This window comes from Manis pentadactyla, chromosome 12 (genome assembly GCF_030020395.1).
Source record: "Manis pentadactyla isolate mManPen7 chromosome 12, mManPen7.hap1, whole genome shotgun sequence".
Taxonomy (NCBI): domain Eukaryota; kingdom Metazoa; phylum Chordata; class Mammalia; order Pholidota; family Manidae; genus Manis; species Manis pentadactyla.
Window position 1 is genome coordinate 32,935,253 of NC_080030.1, and position 19,076 is coordinate 32,954,328.

The window sequence follows — 19,076 nt, forward strand, 5'->3', positions numbered from 1 at the left end:
TTTACCCTGTGCATACATACTATTTCAATAAAACAAAATAGCTTTAACTTCAAAACATATATGTATTTATATACATATAAACATATGCACCCTCCCACATTGGATCTCACAAATCTAAAGATTGGGAGAGTAATCTGGGGCAAAGAATAAAATGCCAAGGACCCCCTTAACATTTTTTCTTAGTACTTATACTAACTTGAATCCTTCTGCACAAAGAATTATGCCTCCAAAACAGGAAACTGATCCAGACCATCTTTAAAAGGAAAATCCTGCAAGGTGACCCAGGAAAAGGCAATTTTGCTAAAAGAAGTTGGCAACCAAGCTCCTTTGGTGCAGCCCTGAGGTCTCTGGCTTTTAAATTTAATGCATTTCTTAAGTCCTTGGGGCATGCTAATTCTTGATAAACAAAGTTGAAACAGTTGGCGAGTTTTTATGTGACTATTATATTATCTTGAAGGCTTATTCAGGATTAATATACAATGACACAATAAACTAGGAAATCTGCTAACATCCTCAGACTAGAGGAATAATTTCTACCAAGACCGTGGATACTCTTTGCTCTGACAAAGAAGAGGCAGGACAAGATTAACAGAGCACATGATCAGAAGATGACAGCTGTCAATTTATTTGTTTCTAGTTCAGGGAGTAACAGTTTTGTAACTAGCAGCAATCCTGCCTGATTCAATCTGTTTCTTTCAAAGTATTGAAGTATAAACCTCTTAGTATGTCAACAAGGTCATCTTTTCTGAGCCTAAACACTACCCCTCAAGCTGGTGCCAAATAGATGGGTCAGAAACTATGAAGATAAAGAATTACTAACAATACATAAAACTAAAAGGAAGTACATTCAAGTATATTCCTAAAGTTGTAACACTGTGTGATTTCTCAAATTTTAAGATGTTTTTAAATGTAACTTAAAGTTAGAGAAAGCAATCAAATTTTAACAAATTAATCAGCTTTTTGAACATTAAGTTATATATTTTAAAGTGTGCTTACAGGTCTTCATAACAGAAAATTATAGTTTATTCTGAAAATGGGGGCCCCTGCTTCAGAGATCTGTGTTTGCTTTTGCACTTTCCCTACAAGCACCTGAGAATATGAGACCAGGTCATCCACCTTGGAGAGCAAGTTTCTTCAGGGAAGACCAGAATCTTGGCAATGAAGTATATTGGTAGATTAATAGAAAATTTGCCAGTTTCTACTCTTGTGCATGGACATTTAATCTCACAAAATATTTTCCACTATGAAGTTTTGAAAGGATTATTCTGTGTATGACCATATGCAAAGCAAAAATTTTGGTCATCAAGCATCCCTGCAGACAGGGCATATTCACAGCCCTTTCATCTGCCTTCACAATAGGGCATTATCATCACTGTTTTTCAGATGAGAAAACTGAGGTTCCAAACGCCTTACCCAAGGTCACGCAAGACAGAGGTGACTGAGATGGGCCTTGACCCAGGACTGGGAGGCCCAAATGCAGCCTCCTGATCAAGCTGTGCGGAGGGCACCCAGTCTGAGCATCAGGCCCATAGCTCAGCCACAGAGTAGGGCCCCATGGAAGACGGATGGCATGTCCTTCTCTGTCCTGGCAGCCCTGGGGTTGAGGTGCCTGGAGGCAGCTCCATCCCGCAGAACCACACCAGGCAGTCAGTTTACCAGAATTTCTCACCCCTGACTCACTCGCCTCCCCTGGCAGCATGTGTTCTGTGAAGAAGAGAGAAACCAAGCAGGTAGAAAGAGAAACCCACCAGTATTATGGGTCTGACTTCTTGCCTGATGCTCTTCGGCCCTTCGAGGGCCTGGGGAGGAGCCGACAGCCATGGCCTGGGGAAGCTGGGCCTCTTCCAGCCTCAGGGCAGCCACCTTTCTTGTCCCCAGGTGACCCAACATCTTTTTTACCAATATTTCAGCTTGTGGCAGAAGCTGGGGTGGTCCTGGAGAGGGAACCCCAGCCCCATACCACCGTGAAGACCCGCAGGCTCTGAGCACACGCGGGAAGGGCTGCCAGTTATTTTCCTACAATTAACTATTGCTGCTCTTCCCCATGTCAGGAAAAATGAGGCCATTTAAAAAGTCAGTTGAATAAACTGATGAGCCCAGTGAGCTGAAACCACAGAACAGATCGTACGTTGCTGGAAGTCCTCCCCAGGGGGAAAGGCAGAAGAAATATGTTGAACACGGTGCTATCTTGGGCTGGTCTGTGAAGAAAGCTCTTAGAAGAAAAGGGAACAAGGGAAACTACAGCAGGCCTCATTCTTCACATTTCCCACTAGCCAGCACCCTTGTGGCAGGACCATCAATATAACTTTAGGGTGTCTGGAGTCCGGCCAAGAAGGGCAAAGCCTCCACACACTCAGCAAAGCACAGAACAGCTACTCTGCAGTGCTGCTGGCGGCACGGGGGCAAATCATGGTGGATTTCTCTGCAGCCCCAATTTTTCCAATTTATTACTTGATGTTGAGAAATCTCCTCCTGATCCTGGTCTTGCGGAGTCATGGGGGTCACTGCCCACCCTGAATAATTGTTTTTCTTGGTTCACTTAGCTCTCACCTGGTGAGATTCCTACCCATCATATCTGTCACATTCAGGTGTCAAAGCAGGAAGCCAAACATCTCAGTCATGATCCTTCTGGGCTGGCGTTCTTCCCAGGCCTGAGCAGAGCCCAGGACCCAGCACAGCAGGGAGAAGCCAGTGTGACCTCACGGGGCCACTGCGGGGTGGGACCTGGCATCTCCCCTCCCTGACACTCCCTCTTCCCACCCTTGTGTGCAGTCAACCGACGTGCAGGCACATGAGCATGTGCACACATACGCACAAAACGCACACATGTGCACATGTGTACACATAAGCCACACACCACATGTGCATGTGCACTCATGGGCATATGCAAGGGTACACACTGGCCCATACACATGCACATGTGTGTGCACACATGCACATACAAACCTACAACATTCACACACACACACATACGTACACACACTTCTGCTGCTCCCTATTCTAAATCAGTCCTGACATATCTACACACTGTTCCAACTTGGAATTGACCCCACAGTAAAGCTACTTGATTTTTGTTCCAACCTGGAACAGACCCCACAATAAGGTCCCCAACTTCACCCAGTGAGTGTAGGGATGCATCCCCTCCAGTACAGAGAAGTCCAGCACTTACTCCCCGGTGAGCAGCAGGCATGACTAGGCCTTTTTCCAAGCATTAGGGCTACTTGATTTTTACCCCCTGGGTTTAGCAGGTTTTGAATAAATGAACTGATGCAGTTGCACAAACTTCAGTGAGTCCTTCGACCTTCTGTACTTCAGTTCCTCCATCTGTAAACAGGAGAGTGACACCTACCTCGGGCAGCCGTGTGGATGAGGGAACGTGGCTGGCAAGTTCTCACCAATATCTGTGCCTACAGCTGAGCCCACGACTGCCTATTGATGCCTCAATACTCATAAGGTCTTTGTTGACAACACGTGCCAGGAACCAGGGGATGCAAGAGAAATGCAGGCATGGGGTCAAGGCACTGTCACATAAGGACAGAGTGGCCATTGTAATGATGGGACAGTGGGCACAGCAGCCAGCCACAGGGCACCAGCTACCCATAAACTCGAAGGAGCAAGGGCCTGGCTTGTCCCCAGGCAGGACCCAAGAACGAGGCCACCGCTCTCCAGGTCCCAAGGCCAGCTGCCTCCCCTCCTCCTCCACTTACTGCTCAGACCCACCCGCTCTTGCCCCACCCCTCCTTCAAGTCTGCAGTCAGAGGGCGTGGAAGCAAGGAAAACAAACTAATTTAAGAGACACCACCCAGCCAAACCCCCAGCAAAAATTCCAAGCGGAAACACGTCCAGATTTGATGGGGTCTGAATTTTACACAACTCGGGAGATGCTCCTCAAGAAAAAGGTCACAAGGTGACACATACGAAATGAAGGGTGACTAGGGATATTATTTATAATGAGAAGAGAAATGGCAACAAATCCCTGGAGTGAGACATCTTGAGTCAAGGGCAGTCAATGCTCACGCAGACAAGCTTCCTGACTGCAGACGGGCCTCCTTCCGCACACACAGCCCTGCAGCCCCGGCACGCTGCCTAGGATGGGCGGTGCTCATCGGCAGCATGCTTGGTTTCTGCAGACGGCAAGGTAACCCACTCTGATGATCTGATTGAGTATAACTTTTAGAGTAAAAAGAGTAAAATTCTTAGCCTACAAGGCCCAGGACAATAACTCATTCATCTAAAAACTACACAGAAATAGCCTATCATGACTTTACTCTACCTGATATAAATATTCTGTGTGTGAAAAGCATCCCATATTATAATCTGGACTACCCCAAGCGACATCCCCATTGACCTTGGCCTAGCCCACTGCAGGTGCCCTCTAACTGGCCTCCCAGCCCCCGGCTCACCTGCAGCTATCACCCATCCACCCTTTCTATATGCACCAGTTATTTTTTAAAACTCTTAACTAATGGAATTCGAGGGAAAAAATAATAAAGTAGAGCTGAACTTCAGTATCAAAAGCCTTACAGCTAAGAATAACCACCACCCGTCATTTTGCTGGGTCATTAGTTTAAGGTCTCAGATTTTCTACAGCGATTTAGAACCCTAACTTGACAATTCCATAACAGGAGCGTTGATAAATGAATGACAAATTTGGGTCAAGCAAAGGATTTCTTTGGGATTCTGCATTTTGATAATCACATACCTGTCATTGATCTCTGCATGTATCAAAATTATAATAATAATAATGCCAACTGGCATGGGGAAATGAAAAGGAAATGACACTGACCCCACCTCACAGCTCATGGAAAGTTTTCAGATTCTCTGTACCTGAGTTGGTTAAGAACCTTCTAAGTCCATGTGTTTCAAACTGAACAGCCTGTATCAGTCTTGGGGATGAGAAGGCTAGTCTGAGAATATTTTCCTATTTTGTGTCTTCATTTTGAAAAACTTAAAAAATAATACATTGCCAGGATCAGATGATACATGTGAGTGTTGCCTAAGTCCTGCTGTGCTGTTTCAGAGCTTAAGTTCATGTCTGTGTTTAGAAGCCCAGGGATCACCTCCAACTGCTTAACCTTTAAAATGCTGGTAGGCACCTCAGGCTGCCTTTAGGTTGCAATGCCCTCATGTCAGAACCCCATAGTCTTTCAGCTGAACTTCTGTTGAGTTCTTTTTTTAAAATTTTAAACCAAGTTGAAAAATAAAATTCCTGTTTGGATGTGATCATTTACAATCAAAAAGCATTTTTCAAATACTGAAAGTTTGGTTTCTCAAATTATTCAATAGATTTCATTCGCCATCATGAAATCAAACAGCATGTGGAGCAGTGCACAACATCTCAGAGAGAGAGCATGGGATAGTGACTAAAAGTGTGGACTCTAGAGCGATGACACCTGGGTTTGAATACTAGCACTGCCACATGTTAACTGCAGGGTTGTGTGTAAGTTACTTAACCTGTCTATGCCTCAGTTTTCTTGACTGTAAAATGAGCACAATCTACTTGTGGCAAACATTACTTTAAGCAAGATTTCTAGTTCTCTATTTCCAAGTACATGGGTACAAAGGGTTGAAGTGAGGTACATTGGCCAATGAAATATCGGTGGAAGCGAAGTGAGTGACAGAGGGAGAAATATTCAAGAGTTGGTGCATAGTTCTCCAACTTTTCTTCCCCTAGAGAGACAATCATAAAAACTCAAGTTGATTTGGAGGTGTCATAAGATGGAAACTGAGCCTCCATAAATGACTTGACGTGTAAAGGAAATAGATACTTGCTGAGTTAAAGACACTGAGGTTTGGGTGTTGCTTGATATCACAGCCATAAGCTAAGCTGCTCTGACTGTACATTTCCCCACAGTCTGTTGTGAGATGAATGAGTTAGTGTGCATAAACATTTAAAACATACCTAGCACATAAAAGCTAAATAAACATTTGTTAAAATTACTCTATTGCAGTTATTCTAACATGAATATTTTTCACATTTTCATATCTCATAAACGATGGCACTTCATATCTTAATAGGCAGCATTGTTTCTTTCTTAATGGTCCACAAAATAATGGTGCATCTTAGATCCTTTGATAGAAAATGTTATTATGATGATGACATTAGGGGCTAGTTAATAAAGAACAGAGGCCACAGCCTTAATATGTAAGCATTGCATTCCCACATCATGCTGCAAAGGTTCTGCACTAGTTTGAGCAGAGGACAGTGAGGGAGAATGGAATCATCATATGGAACACAGCAGTGGCACATGCTTGTTAGAGCAGAGTAACCATCTTCATATCTGCAGCAGATGTATTATTTGGACTCAATCTTCATACATCTGCCAACAATTCATCAGTACTGAGTATAACAGTAAATACACAAGAAAGAACTTTTGGTCAGGGCTTTTTAAAAATTGTTTGGTACTATATTTGGGGTGCACTAATAAATTAATTCACTTCTCAGAATAATGGATTGACACTTAAATTAAATTCATTGGGGGTTTTTCCCAGCAAAACATCAGTCATCACAATAAATTAACACTAATCTGAATTTTGTTTTTATAATTTTGTGTATTGAACATATAAACTTGTCTTAGTTGCATAGTTGTGTAAGAACTAGAAGTGTAAGATTTTCTTTAATTTTATATTTGTACATATTAATGTAATGAAATAAAAAACATAATCAAATCAAAAAAGGTTTATATAATATTTAATTTTGGGAAACACTGGTTCAAGCTATGCCTTTGAAACTATGTACAGTAAGCTTAGTTTTTGTGAAAACACTCCTAAAACATTCTCTGTGAAAGAAGTCCTCACAGACATGCAAAGCAGAAGAAACCCCAATCTGACAGCCAGCCTGCGAGTTGAACAATGTCTACATCCTCACGCTCCGTCTGCAGCCTCATGGGAGATGCCCGGGGTTTTCATGTCTTCTCAGTCTCAGCAGGCAATGTTAGCAGCCAGTTGGGTCAGGTGGGAATCAGGAGACGCTAGAGCACATGCCTGGCAGTGGGTTCTGGTAATGCAGGCCTTGCTTCAAGGAAAAGAGAGATGGTGCGACATTAGCAATTCTCCTGCCCAGGGTGCCACTGGCATGGGCACAGCCCCCACCCATCACACTACCTAGGCAGGCAGGCATGACTGGTCTGCACACTCGCTGAGGCCCCCCTGTCAGGGCTCCTGCAGGGGCTGCCAGCAGCCGCCACCACTATTGTCACCACGTGGAGCCCCACCCACAGCATCCATGGGGCTATCTGGTCACTGACACCTGCCCCCCCCTCCACCAAGCCCCACCATAGACTTCACTCAGCTGGTTTTATAATGAATAGCAAGGAAACCGATATTCTTTTGGCATCTTGATGGACATCTAGACCTCAACCAAGTTCCTTAATGAGTAATTTATGACTTGGAAACCCTGATCAGAAATCGAATCATGTTGACTTCTTGGGAAGATATACTGTGCAAAGTGGAAAATCATTCCAATTTGATTATCTGACTCTGTTCCTACATATAGGTTAAAAAAAAGACTCTTGAACAAAAAACCTTAGACACAAAAATCTCTTTGTTTGAGAATTTGACTTGTTTTCTCCCAAATGTACAGCTTTGTCGATAATGGAGCTGTAACTGGCTGGAGCATTCCAGTGCTATCATCCCACAGAAGACACAACAGAACTCAGAGTGAGGCAGTCACTTTTCCGAGGCTGCACATCTAATAAGCAGCCAGCTAGGCAGAAACAGAGCTCCTACCCAGTGCAGGGCTCTTTCCTGACCTGCAGAAAATATGATATACCATTTCATTTCACTTCCCCCTCACCAGCCCTGGTTCCCAACCATGGCACCCATCCATAATGAAGAGGCCATCATGTGTGGCCCGGCTTTTGGTCACTTGATGCACCCAAGCAAACCCACGATCTGGCAGAGTCATTCTGATGTGCACCAAGCTGAACAGTGGTGGGGCCACGGAGAACAAGGGCACATATGACTTGGGGCATGCAGTCAAGCCCAAACTAAGAAAAGTAGTGGGTTCATTGAAACACTCCCTGGGACATGTAAGAACAGGGTTAGGTCTGTTGTGGGTTTTATTGTGTCTCCAAAAGATATGGTGAAGCCCTAACCCCCAGCACCTGTAAATGTGACCTTATTTAGTAATGGGGCCTTTGCAGATTTGATCAAGTGATGGAGGTTTATGGGTCCTGATCCTGTAAGACTGGGGTCCACAAACAGAGAGGAAGAGACACAGAGACATGTGATATGAAAACCCCAGGAGAAGGCATGTGAGGACAGAGATGGAGACCGGGGTCTGTGTCTGCCAGCCAGGGGTCACCAAGGACTGCTGGCAACCACCAGAAGAAGGGCTACCAAATGTCTCCCAAGTAAATACCATAGCATCAGTTCTTTTGCTGTAAATCACAAGTCCTCTTAGTATGTAAACATATTTGAAATTAATGACTGTTGTGCACTGGCTTTTAAGCTCTGTTTTCATTTTGCAGCATCATTAGAAATCACCTTTCCTCAGTCCAGGATACCCAGGAGCTCACAGGCATCCTGGGCTTATCCAAACAGTAAGCTCACTAACCAGGGAAGGATGCACCCAGCAGTTTGCAAGCCAAAACCTGTAAGTGGCAGCAATGCCATGCTGACCTTGAGCAAACGCTGACGCCACTGGCTTCAGGGAGTCCTCCTGGAGATACTCAGATGCTGAAGACTTTGACAGACACTAAACGCAAGTAGGTCTGTAAGCAAGTGATGGGATGGGTGATGAGGGCGCTGGCTCCACTGGGTGCCACCCCCACAGTTGGGTGCCCGCTCCTGAGTCTTCTGGGTCCCCATAATCCCTGGGGCCCTGTGCATGCTCACCCTCCCTCAGCCCAGGCATGAGAGGCCCTGACCTGCTCCCCACACTCGGGATGTTGACTCCACCCCGTCTCCACCCTGGGGCACCTGCTTCTCCCTCCAGCTCTGTGCTTATTCCCAAGAACCAGAGCCTTCTGGTCCCTAGATCCACCTCAGCTCAGGCAGCTATGCAGCCTGCAAGGAAGAGGATGAGGAGAAAGGGGGGCATGGGGGACAGGCACAGAGGGGCAGTGAGTGGGGGAGGAGGAGGGGAATCTCACCGAATAGATGGGAAGGGGAGAGGGGGGAGGGGAGGGCAAGAGGGGCTATGGGGTTGGGGAGTTGTGGGGCTACTGAAAATGGGTCTGCCCACATCAGTGCCACCCCTCATGGCTCGGAGGAGGCCACAGGGACCCAGGGATGGGGCTCCCGTTCTCTCCCGACTTAGGTATAAAACAAGGTGACGAAGGGCACTTGGGCCAAGAGTCGTGTGGGTCGCCCGGGAGGGATGTTCTCAGAGAATCACCTGGGGAGGTTGAAGAAGGGCTGTGGACCTTGGAGGACCCGGCGAGGTGGGCGCTCCACCCTGAGCAGACCTGGGGAACGGCCTACACCCCAGCGCTGCCGCCTGAGGCCAGCCCAGGGCTTGGGGCTCTGCATCTCTCATGCCCACAGCCCCCCATGTGACAGCTCCCTGAAGCAGCCACATGGGGGAACATGGAAGTAAGGTCTCCTTCCTCATAGGCTTCCGCTGCTCAAGTTCTCCTGAACCAGACAGGCCTCCTGCACCCGCAAAGAGCACCATGGCCGGGAGGCTCAGAGAATGCTAGCATGTTCCCCAAAATCCGACGTCTGAGACCAAAGAGCAACAGGCCCTGAAAGAAAGAGGTCGTGGGAAGCTCAGGAGGCTGAGAATACCCACCAAAGCCCGCATGCCTTCTATTCCCCCGGAAGAAAGTCAGGAAGCAGCTTTGTCTCCTACATGCCCCCAGGTGGCCCCCCGGTGGGACCCTCTCCCCACCATCCCTTCAGGTCACCGCGGTGTCGGCAGGTTCCCTGTACCCGCGAGGAGGTCCCTGTACATGGAGCCTGGGTCTTCTCTGCTTTCTCCACAACATTTGGGTTTCTGCACATAGGAGGTGCTCAAAGACCTGCCAAACTGAACCCGAGCACCCTGAACAGAGCCGGCTGGAACCCTGGTCCTGACCCTGTAGGGGCGGCTGAAGAACTGGCTGCTGGCCCCCTGCCAGCCTCATTTTTCCCTCGGCCCAGGCCTCGCGTTCCCCAGGGAGGTCTTAGCACGGGAAGTGCTTTCCCTTCTCTGTTGCCAGGCACACAGGGCGGGGTGGGCACGGGGGCAGGGGCTCCGGCGTGAAACACTTGCCCGGGTCTGTGTTTGTGTGCAGCTGGGGGAGGAAATGCAACCCCAGCGTCGGCCTCAGCTGCAGGTGGGCCAGAGCGCCTAGGAGGGGGCCGCCCGCGGTTGTGCTTCCGGGGTGCTCCCGGCACCCCCACCGCGGCCCCTCCAACTCCAGACTCACGCGGGGCCTTAGAGGGCGGCAAGCGACACCTTTGCCATTCACCCTCATCAACTGCGTCTCAGGCCAGTTCTGACCTATCTTTTTTTTTTTTTTTTACTTCTAAGCTTCACTTTCCTGCCAAGAAAATGAGTTGTGTTTGCTCCACAGATACTACAAAACTCAGAACTGGCAAGTGTAAATGGCTCTAAATTTAGCAAATGTCGTTCGCCCGGCCAAGGCGCGCTGCGTCTGGTCCCCGCCCTGCCCTGGCCCCCATGACAGCCCCCAGCTGGACACCCAGCCTCCCCCGCGGGTCCTTGTTGCCCTTCATGCTCCCCTTGGGCCTAGCAGGGGGGCTGATAAGAGGGGAGCCCGCCGCACATGTGGGCTGTATCCCCATCCCACTCTCTTGGCAAACTGCAGCCGTGCAGTGGGTGGAGATGAGAAAACATCTGCCTTCCTGAGCTGGCTTCAAACTGCGGTGTCCCTGCGAGACTGGAGACGAGGACAGAGCGTTCTAGCGCGGGTGGAGACTCCTGCTCAGAGGGGCGGTTCTGGGAGATGGGGGCAGAGGCTCTGACAATGGGTCAGCAGGCCCAGGACCTTTTCCTGGCCAGATTGTTATTACCATTGTTTTTACCCTCAGCATCAGCACCGTATGGAATGCCACCCAAGTGCACGTTTTGTGCATAGCAGGTTGGTAGTTTTTAAAAACACAAGAGGCATTTGAGCCAAGACTCACATAACGCCAAGGAGAGAGGGTCAGACGCAGCTTAGTCCTTATACACCCAGTCGATTAAGACTTGAGCGAGACTGGAAAGGGCTGCTGTTTCCACCACGTGCTGCCCTTTCAGGTAACAACTAGTTCTGTCTCATTTCTTGCCCATCGGGCTTTTTCCTGCTTCGGACCTCCTCCCAGATCCCCCGACAGCACCCTCCTGTATCACACAGCACAGGGACACGGGGGCTGGGTGTCAGAAGGGCCTCTAAACTCTAGGATGCTTTCTGAGACACAGGCATGCACATGCCTCGTGAAGTTAGTAAGCATTGGCAGGTAGCAAGGAGCAGCATACATGGTCCCCCAGCTTGCTGCTGGGATTGGTTAGAGACACTTGGGGCATTTCTCCTCCAGGGAGTAAACTGTGCAGAGGAGAAAAAAGTATTGTTTTTCTGAGCTGACTGAAGTTTTAATTTAAAAAAAGCTGAATGCTAGGTTTTTCTGGAAGCAGGAAACAGAACAGGAAGTCCAAGAATATCAGACCGGGGAATGTGGAAGTAAGTAAAACATGGAAGCACCTATGGCTCCCGCCAGGACCGGACTTCTCTGGCGGTGCTTATGATTCCAGGTGCTTCCACCTCCAGTCATCCCTCCCATGGGCAGCTGCACATTCCTTGAGGTACTTGTCAGTCATGCAGATTCTGGGGCTGAGAATCCGATGCTATGGGTCTGAGTGCAGGCCAGGACTCTGTGTGTGTGTGTGTGCGTGTGCGTGTGTTGCTTTCCAGGTGGTCCAGATGCACACCAGGCTTAGTCCCTTCTCCAAACTCAGACTTGCTGATTTTCTTCCCATACATATGAAATGCAAATGTTGGACTTTTGTTACAAAAATGGTTGGAAAATGATTTAAATTCCATGGGGGAAAAGTAGCTGGGTAATTTAAATACCAGGTTTACTATGAGCACTATTTTGACACTCACGTTATTTGCCCTATCAGTTTAGAAACATTCAGTAAGGCTTTCTATAAGACATCATCTATTCATAATCAAATCTTGAAAGGAGAGGGCCCCCATAGCTAATTTGTCTCAGAGTCATCTTTATTTATTTGTAGAAAATGATGCCTAAGAGCCAGTGGTTTAGACCAGCCTCCAAAATGCTGCTAAATGTCAACAACCTGTTGCAAGTGTCAGATTTCCCCAACCTCCAGGATGTGTTTGTGCCGTGTGTTGAAGAATTATAAACACCTGGAGTCCAGAAGGGAGATTCAGGATGAGAGATCACAGGCAGCCCTTGACATTCCACACACAGTGGAGAGAATTCCCACTCAGCTCTGCTAGTGCCGCAGGACTGGGTGACCCTGGACTCCGAGGTCTGCTGAGGAAGAGCCCATGGTTGGTGGGGGATGGAGATTTGGGGGATCATTTTGCCAAGCCGATTCTGTATTCCTTATGCCTTTCATCCTGCCTGGCTGCAGTCAGAGCCAAAATGGAATCAATCTTCCTGAAGAGAGAGAAAATGCACGTCTCCCATCTGCTGCTGGGGGCTACACCCTGGTCTCCTCTCCTACAGAAAGAGGGTGAGTAAGCTCGTCATGAAGGGAGTTTGCAATGCCAGGCACAGCAAACTGGGGTGTTATTAACAACCAAACAGTTCCTTTGAAAGTTCATGATCAGTTAAAAATGCCAAAGGAGAGGACTTCCATACCTGCTGGCTTCCAGGGGGCCCCAAGTCCTGGGGTGATCCCCTTTCATCAGCCGGCCTCTCTCCTGGTGTCTCCAGCATGGGGTCCCTCATTGGGTGGAGTCATGTCCTCCCCGCGGGTGCCCCTCACCTGCCCACCTACTGAAGGACAGGTGGGCCCTGGAGACATTGCACAGGAACAGCTCACAGGACTGCACACCTGTGCTCCTGGGCCGATGGACATTTATCACTGAGCTGAAGGGAAGTCACACGCACACGGCCGGCTTGAGTGCCCCTCTGCCCAGTGTCAGTGAGATGGTGGGGCGGCAACAGCAGGTCACACACCCAGGGGCTCTGGTGCCGGGGCTCCGGGTACTTCCACACACGCCTTCCTGTGCTACTCCCAGGACGAGAGCCCATCATGCCTAAAAATGATACATGTCAAGTATTGGGAAAGTGCGAAAAAGAGAGTTGAGTTTAGTTATCCATCAATAAGTAAGCTGATTTTGAGACAAATTAGCTATAGAAGGCTCTTTCCTCTCACAATGTGATTATGGATATAAAATGTCATATTACAATCATATAGAATATTTCTAAATTGGCATGGCATATAAGATGAATCTCAATAGTCAGAAAACATTGTATTTAAATAGTGTGGCTTCTTTTATGATTACTTGTCTATCCTTATACTGAAAGGCCAATGTTTCCATTTTATGTATATGGGGGGAGGGTGGAATCCAGCAAGTTCTAATGAACGAGAATGAGAAATCTGGTTTCATAACTCCCAGTCTCAGTAGAGAATGAGGCCCGACTTGCTCGCCAGCATGCCAACACGCCATCTAAGACCTAGGACGCAGGACCCACAACCCCACGAGGTGTGTTGGACAGCAAGAAAGTACACAGTAAAAAGACCCTGGAGGATCCTTCCAGCCCTGCAAGTTCTCCATCCCTCATTGCATGAAGAAAGGGAAGTTCAGCTTTCGGAAGAGCCTTCAAACCACAGAGAGTAAGGCCCCAGTAAAAATAAAACAGATGTCAGCTCTGGAAAACTAAAGGGATTCATCACCTTGTCCCCCTGTCCTGCCTCCTCCCCTTTCTTCCTGCTTTCTCAGCCTCTTGCCAGCATTCTGGGGTAAAGGAAAACCTGCTGTAGCCAATGACACAACCTGTCCCCAGTCTCAGTCACCTCAGCGTAAGGATCTGTTTTGGGTACTGGACATTCTACCGTGGAAAGAGATCAGACCCTTTCCGTTTCTACAATAATGTGCCCTGTGGTGGGTTTTCTATCTCATGAGTAGAGGACAGATTTCCATGATTTCAGCACCGATCTGAACTCGCTCATGTGGGTGTTGAGAAAGCATAGCTCTGTGTACAAGAGGGTCCCTTCCTGACCCTGGAACATCTCCATCCCTTAGAAGGCTGTCGGCAGTGATATACTTAGAGAAAGTATTTTAGAACATATTTCAATACGTTGTTAACATACACGCCCAAAGTCTCTGACTGAACGCTTTCATTTTCTGTCCAAGACCCTCTTGTCTCGAAAAGTGATAACCTCGTAGAAATGAAAGAGAAAAATCTAAGGGGAAGCTCTGAGTCAGGGACATTCTTACAAACAAAAATCTCAGAGCAGAAGAGTTTTACTTCTTTTTGAAATGGAATCACTTCATCACTAGTCAACACTATACCAGTGGTTCCAAATCCCATGTGTTTGACAAATAGTGCGGGTTATTTACACGTCTAGCCTAACCAGGTTTACCTAAGAAAGACTTGAAGTGAGATCCAGTTTGTCCTTCTGCCTTTCCTGTCCTATTTTCCAGAGAAAACATTCTGTATCCCTCCCAGCACCCCTGCCCCCCGGGGATGAGCCTCTGCCCAGGAGTCTGTATCTTGTCCTGTGCTGAGATGTTCCTCACACCTTCCAGCAGCAGGTGTGCTGGCCTAAGCTCACATGTGAGAATCTGGTTTGCTTGGAGGTCACACTTGTCACAGGCAGGGCCTGCTCTGTGGACACCCCTGAGAAATGCCTTCTCCTCCCTCACGCCTTAGTTCTAGCCCTCTGCGAACACTTTCGAAAAATTGCCACCCACCTCACAAAAGGCAGCTTTTACTTCTCTCTCTACCAGTTCACAGTGCCTCTTAAGTGCTCCAGCTTAAATTTATCTCTGGCCTCACTGGGGACTGAGATATATAACTCCCGCTCTCTGGCGGTAGGGTTTACAGATGGCTCTTGATGCACCTGAATCCTAGAGTTATGGGAGACAGGAGCAAGTAACATAAAGGATATGGTTAATCCAATTTATGGAAAGAGGAGAGGATGCAGCCCAGGCAAAAGAAAACAGTATTCTTTCCCCATTAAATGTCAAGTAAATACGAAACTCCTGCAAGCATTTCAGAATTTATAGCCATATGCATGCATGTACATCCCACTTACTCATCACCATGGAACCAGGTACTTTTGACTGACACATTAAATATAATAAAGACACAAAAGAAAGAGAAAATTGCTGAGATACAGCTCTCCTCTGGGTATAGGTGTTTTTCTAGGTGGTGATTTAATGAGTTTAAACTTTAGAGGGATGGTATCTATTCATTGTATCTCCTATCGTGCTACAGGCAGACCTTAGCTTAGTGGCTCTTATATGGATGGGGCGTCAGAATCTCCTGGAGGCCCGTGAGAACCTGGAAATGTTTTCCTAGGGTGTCTGATTCAGTGGGGCTGTGGTGGGGCCCAGAGCCTGCGCCTCTGATGGGTGTGTGCGTGCTGCTGGCCTGGGGACCGTGTCTGGGGACCACACTTGGAGACCTGCTGCTTCACTCAAGCTTTACAACCACAGAGACTTTCATCTGGAAGGTGAGGCTCCACTAATAACCATCACATGAAGGCACTTACACAGGCTCTGCTCTTCCTCTTCATGTCGGTGCACAAAACTCCAGAATTCACGTTAACAATACAGCGTTTCAGCTGAGGAAAATGTTATCCTGACAACATTCTAGATGATCTCAAATAGACTGCTAGAAATGTAATGTAGGATTAACAGGAGATTTTCACATGTTAATTAAACACCAACTGATTACTAAAGGCGTGCCCACTGAGGATTAACTATGTACTAGACGCGGACTCATGACAAAACTGCTAAGTCTAGTACCTAACAAGTAACAACAAGCTACCTCATTAGAGGAAGATCAAATGACTATGGAAGAAGCAATTTTTATGTGTGAGTATATTTCATTGTTAGATTCGCTGATGCATGGCAGCAAATAGACTTAGCTTGGGATAAAATTTTCAAACTCTTGTCCTGTTCCTGCCCCGTTTATTAAGTTCCTTAAGCCCCAGTTGCTTGGAATGACTTGTGCAATGAAATCCTAACACAAGGTGCACACAAACCTAACCTTGATTTCTTGCCTCAGAGCACAAAGGCGTAACAACAACAAAATACTAGAACCATCTACTGGGTCTACTCTGCTTCATGTGCCACTAGAAATAGGGATTGTACCAGCCATTTTACAATAAGTGGAATCAGGGCTCAGACTGGGGGCTTAACCAAGACCACACACAGTGGCAGAGTTAAGGTGAAGCCCGGTTGTCCGACCACAAAGCTCTATGCTTGGTCACTAAAGCTATGTTGAACATTGGACAATTTGTAGAGTCTATAAAATCTTGAAGATTTGTATGTGGTACACAAAAGAACAATTTCATCTGACACATTAAGAGAATATTATTTAAATGTTGACAAAAAGACCAAACCTGAGTTGCAGTGAAGTAGAGGGATTTGCACCCAGTCACCGAGCCAGTCCATAGAGACCCAGCCTCTACCTCTCCTGCAAAGGCCCCTCGAAACTATGATTTCCTTGGGGTGATTTATTAGTATTCTTCATTCAGTAAGTTGAGAGGTATTTACTAAATGTCTGCTATGTACTGATACAACATTTGCTGATAATTTCTACGATTGGTCAACATGAATGACGAGGTAGCATGGAAGATTGAAGAGGCCGTTATTCTTCGACATGCCTCCCGTGGGCAGAGGGCACAGTTTCCCCTCCCCTAGGCTCTAGCTAGTCTGTGACTGCTTCACCTGATAAGGTAAGGAGTAAAGGACACTGGGCCAGTTCTGGGCATGGCCTTCAAAAGGACTGTTGCCTCCCACCATGGTCTTCTGGAGTCCTGGGCTGCCATGTAAAAGTCAACACCCTTAGAGGACTTATGAGAGGACTCTGAGATGACATAATCCCTGCAAGGGCATCAGGCTTATGAAGGAACCCTTTGTGAACCCCCCAGGCCAGCCTCACTACTCGCTGAGTAACGCCAGGAAACACCAGTCAGTGCGATGTGGAACGGAAGACCATCCAGCTGAATCCTGCTCAGATTCCTCAATTCCAAATTATGAAAAGTAATACAATTGTTCTTGTTGGAAGTCACTAAGTTTTTGGTTAGCTTCTTACACAGCAAGAGGCTACCAGAAAAGAAAAATCTTATTACCATAACAAAAATTACAACATGCAGATTTGGGTTTGGGACCTGGTAGTGGACAGAGGTCTGAAAGGCTTCAAAGCTATTTTCAGTCAAAGTTTAGAAGGGCAGTGAGGAATTGTTGGTGGAGGCTGGGGAAAAGATGACCTGTGTCATATGGGGCAGGCTTAATGAAACCAGCCCTCACAGTAGCATGGCTGAGGAGCTCTCCACGTAGCCTACAGATCTCTTCTTCTGACTGCAAACAATAAAAGTCAAGAAGATAAAGATGAACCAAAGAAGGAACTGTTCATTTCTTTTAGCAGAAATAGAGGAACCGTGGAGGAGCCAGGGCTTACTGGATTTGAAAATAAAACTTTTTCTTTTCCTTAATCTCTCCCAGAGAAAGAGTCTCACAGGAAAAAAAAAGGCTTCAGGACAGAGATCAAATCCAGGGAGTTAGTGCAAGAGTCTTTGTTAGACCTCAGCAGACCTAAGGCCGTGTCTCATAGGGCATTTCAGATAGACATGCGTCCAACTAAGGATGTCCAAGGGGGGTCTTACAGACCTCCTCTATTTGAAAAGGTGACTTGTAAGAATCTCAAGGATGTGGCTCCAGAGCAGCCTCCAACAGGATCACAGATGAAAAAGGCCCTTCCTGACTCAAGGACAGCTGTGAATGCGGAAAAGGAATGGGGCTCAGGAGAGCCCAGCCTTCCTACTGACCCTTCCAGGCCTCTTACACATGAGTAAAGCCATTTTACACCCTCCAGACCAGGCCACTTGCCCTTTATGGCCACCAAGTGACTCTAGTCAACTCTACATGAAGCAAAGGAATCAGTGAGCCAAGGCCTGCCCAAATTCTTGTTCCACAAAACCATTAGATAAAATAAAATGATTGATATTTTAACCCACTAATGTTGGAGGTGACCGGTTATGCATCAAATGATAGCCATTATTATGACATGAACTTTCATAGTAAATGAAATAAGCACTCCAAAACCAAACAGTAATTTTTACCACCTTCTACATGGTCTTCGCTGCAACAGGCTCCATGAGGCATGAACTGCTGCTAACCACCTGAGAACCAGACCCAAGGCATGACCTGCTACTAACCAAACACCTGAGAACCAGACCCGAGGCATGACCTGCTGCTAACCAACCACCTGATACCCAGACCCGAGGCATGACCTGCTGCTAACCAACCACCTGATACCCAGACCCGAGGCATGACCTGCTGCTAACCAAACACCTGATACCCAGACCCGAGGCATGACCTGCTGCTAACCAACCACCTGATACCCAGACCCGAGGCATGACCTGCTACTAACCAACCACCTGATACCCAGACCCGAGGCATGACCTGCTGCTAACCAAACACCTGAGAACCAGACCCAAGGCATGACCTGCTGCTAACCAACCACCTGAGAACCAGACCCGAGGCATGATCTGCTGCTAACCAACCACCTGATACCCAGACCTGAGGCATGACCTGCTGCTAACCAACCACCTGATACCCAGACCCGAGGCATGACCTGCTGCTAACCACCTGATAACAAATCTAAGAGGGTCTGGTACTTCCTGCAGCAAAGACTCTGTTGACTCCATCCTCCTTCATGAAACTCCTCTTGACTTGAATGGTACACTGGACATAAAATTCTCTTAGCTCTACTTGTAAATAACTATCGCGTGCTTTTTCTATTTTCACTTTGACCACCCTGGTTTGAGCCATTTCATCTCTTGCCTGGGCAGCTGTAATTGCCTTCTAATTAGCATCTCTGTCTCCAGGATATTCTCAACCTCGTGCCAGATTATCTTCCCAAAGTGGAACTCTGATCGTATCCAGCCTCCCTCTAAATGTAAACTATTCACAAGTCAAATACATTGTTTACCATTC

The 19,076-nt window shown here is 47.2% G+C and overlaps 1 long non-coding RNA gene across 1 annotated transcript; it reads right to left on the reverse strand.

The window, feature by feature from the left end:
- Nucleotides 1-6,731: 6,731 nt before the first annotated feature.
- Nucleotides 6,732-10,256, reverse strand: LOC118913069 (uncharacterized). The gene is made up of 3 exons (XR_008992918.1): nt 9,341-10,256; nt 8,623-8,714; nt 6,732-7,015 (listed from the first exon to the last, which is right to left on the reverse strand). It is a non-coding gene; the product is annotated as an uncharacterized LOC118913069 (long non-coding RNA).
- Between the last annotated feature and the right edge of the window lie 8,820 nt (nt 10,257-19,076).